The sequence below is a fragment of the Cynocephalus volans genome, chromosome 8 (genome assembly GCF_027409185.1).
Source record: "Cynocephalus volans isolate mCynVol1 chromosome 8, mCynVol1.pri, whole genome shotgun sequence".
Taxonomy (NCBI): Eukaryota; Metazoa; Chordata; class Mammalia; order Dermoptera; family Cynocephalidae; genus Cynocephalus; species Cynocephalus volans.
In genome coordinates, this window is record NC_084467.1 from 33,400,146 (window position 1) to 33,403,514 (window position 3,369).

A 3,369-nucleotide genomic window follows, 5' to 3' on the forward strand; every position below is an offset into this window, starting at 1 on the left:
TTAGTGGTTATCTAGGGCTGGGGGAATTGGTAGGCAATGGGAGTGACTACTAATAGGTATGGAATTTTGGGGTGGGGGAGATGAAAATATTTTAAAATAAATTGTGGTAAAGGTTGCACAACTGTGAGAATAAACTGAGAGTTGTTGAATTGTACACTTTAAATAGGTGAGTTGTGTGGTATGGGAATCATATCTCGAAAGAACTGTTAAAGAAAAAAAGAGTATCTTGTAGGATAAATTTCCAGAACTGGAACTGTTGGGTCAAAGGGAAAATACATTTAAAAATTTGAAGGATATTGGCAAATTGGGCTCCATAGGGGTTTTTACATTTTTATTCCCACCAGCAATGTATGCAAGTACAAGGCAGGTACTCTTATCTCCATTTTACACATGGGGGAACTGAGGCATGTACAATCAAGGATCACACAGCTAATAATATCCAGTTTTTAACTAAACTTAGGACTCTTGGAGTCTAAAACTTGTGCTCTGCTGCTTCCCATTCATTTGTTATTTTTTCCAATAGTCATCTGATCATCTTTTAAAAAACCACAGCATTTGATTGCATTGATTTTCTCTGTTGTTTTTCTGTTTTCTATTTTGTTTTTTCCTGCTCTGATCTTTATTACTTCTTTCCTTCTGCTGATTTGGGTTTAATTTACTCTTCTTTTTCCATTTTTTAAGGTAGAAGCTGATGACACTATTTGAGACCTTTCTTTTTTTCTAATATAGGGGTTTACTCCTATAAAATTTCACCTAAGTACTGCTATAGTGGTATCCCACAAATTCTGACATGTTGCATTTTCATTTTCTATTGGTTCAGCATACTTTCCAATGTTCCTTTTAATTTCTTTTTTGACTCATGGGCTATTTAGAAGTGTCTTATTTAGCTTCCAAATATTTGAGGATTTTCCAGATATTGTTTTGTTGTTGATTTATAATTTAATTCCATTGTGGTTAGAGAACATACTTTGACTAATATTAAATTTATTGGAACTTGTTTTGTGGTCAGAATATGATCTATCTTGGTAAATATTTTATGAATACTACTGTTGTTGGGTGAAGTGTTTTATAAATGTCAATTAGGTCAAGTTGATTGATAGTGTTGTTCAAATTTACTATATATTCTTGCTGATTTTCTGCCTGCTTGTTCTATCAATTATTAAGAGAGAAATTTTGAAATATCTGCAACTGTAATTGTGGATTTGCCCACTTATCTTTGTAATTTTATCAGTTTTTGCTTACTGTATTTTGAAGCTCTGTATTAGGTGTATAAATGTTTGGGATTATTATGTCTTCTTGATGAATTGACCCTTGACCATTGTGAAATTACTCTATTTCTGTTGATATTCTCTACTTGAGATCTACTTTGTCTTAAACTAATATAGTCAACCCAGCTTTTTGTTGATTTTTGATAGCATGATATGTCTTTATTCATTATTTAACTTTTAGCCTATTTATATCATTATATCTAAAGTAGGTTTCTTGTAGGTAACCTATAGTTGGATCTTGTTCTGTATAAACAGTCTGACAATCTTTGCTTTCTAATTGTGGTATTTAGACCATTTACATTTAATGTGATTATTCATATGATTGGGTTTAAATGTAACCTTCTTGATATTTGTTTTCTATTTATCCTATGTATTGTTCATTCCCTTTTTTTCTCTTTTTCTGCCTTTTTTGGATTGGGTGTTTTTTTAATTTCATTTTATCTCCTTTATTGGCTTAATTAGTTATAACTTTCTTTTATTGCTTACTTTTGAGTTTATAGTTTACATCTTTAACTTCTTCCGGTCTACCTTCAGTTCACATATAGATAAGAATCTTACAACGGTGTGCTTCCTTTTCCTCCCTCCTGATCTTTATGCCATTGTTGTCAAATGCTTTACTTCTATATGTGTTATAAACCCAGAAAACTTATTATTTTTGCTTTAACCAATAAATTATCTTTTAAAGATATTTTAAAAAATAAGATAAAAAAGTATTTGATATTTTTCTACATAATTACATTTCCAGAGGTCTTCATTCCTTTGTGTATATCCAGATTTCCATCTGGTATCATTTTTCCTTCTGTCTCAAGGACTTCCTTTAACATTTCTTGTAGAGCAGGTCTGCTAGTGATAAATTATTTCAGCTTTTAATTTTGAAGAAAATCTTTATTTGATCTCTGTTTTAAAATATTTTTTCACCAGGTATAGATATCTAGGTTGATGGGTTTTTTGGTTTTGTTTTATTTTCTATATTCTGTACTTTAAAGATGTTATTTCTCTGTCTTCTGGCTTGAAATATTTCCAATAAAAAGTTTGCTGTCATTCTTCATTCCTTTGTATGTAATGTGTCTCTTTTTCTCTGCTACTTTTCGGATTTTCTCTTTATCACTTGTTTTAAGCAATTTTATTATTGTGTGACTTGGTGAAGTTTTATTCATGTTTCTTGTGCTTGATGTTTGTTGAGATTTTTGAATCCACAATTAATAGTTTTTGTGGAATTTGGGACCTTTTTGGTTATTATTTCTTCAAATATTTTTGTGCTCCCCTCCTCTTTTAGGGACTCTAATTACACACATTTTAGAATGCTTGAAGTTGTCTCACAGCTTCTTGATGATTCTGTATTCCATTTTGGGTAGTTTCTATTGCTATGTCTTCAAATTTACTAATTCTTTATTCTGTTAATCCCATCCAGTGTCATATTTCATCTCAGACATTATATTTTTTCATATCTAGAAGTTTGATTTGGGTCTTATGTTTTCTTTTCTCTCTACTTAACATGATCAATCATTCCTTTAGCTTTCTAAACATGTAGAATATAAATATTATAATTGTTTTAATGTCTTGTATATTAATTCTATCTTTTGTGCTACTTTTGGGCCTCTTTCTGTTGATTAACATTTCTCCTGATTATGGGTTGTATTTTCCTGTTTCTTTGCATGCCTTGTAGTTTTTGGTTGGATGAGAGACATTGCGAATTCTACCTTGTTGTGTGCTGAACAATTTAGTATTACTATAAATATCCTTGATGTTTGTTCTGGAATGATGTTAAGTTACTTAAAAAGAGTTAGATTTTTTTGAGGCATACTTTGCAGCTCTGTAAGGCAGGATCACTACTTTTTTTCCCCCTGCTACTGAAGCAATACCATTCTAAAAAATCTATAGTAGTCCCCTTTATCTGATGGGGATATGTTCCAAGACCCCTCGTAGAAGCCTAGAACCATGAGTAGTAGTGAACTCCATATATACTATGTTTTTTCCTATACATACACACCTATGATAAAGTTTAATTTATAAATTAGGCACAGTAAGAGACAAACAACAATAACTAATAAAATAGAACAATTATAACAATATGCTAGTATCACTACGCTTGTGCTTTGGG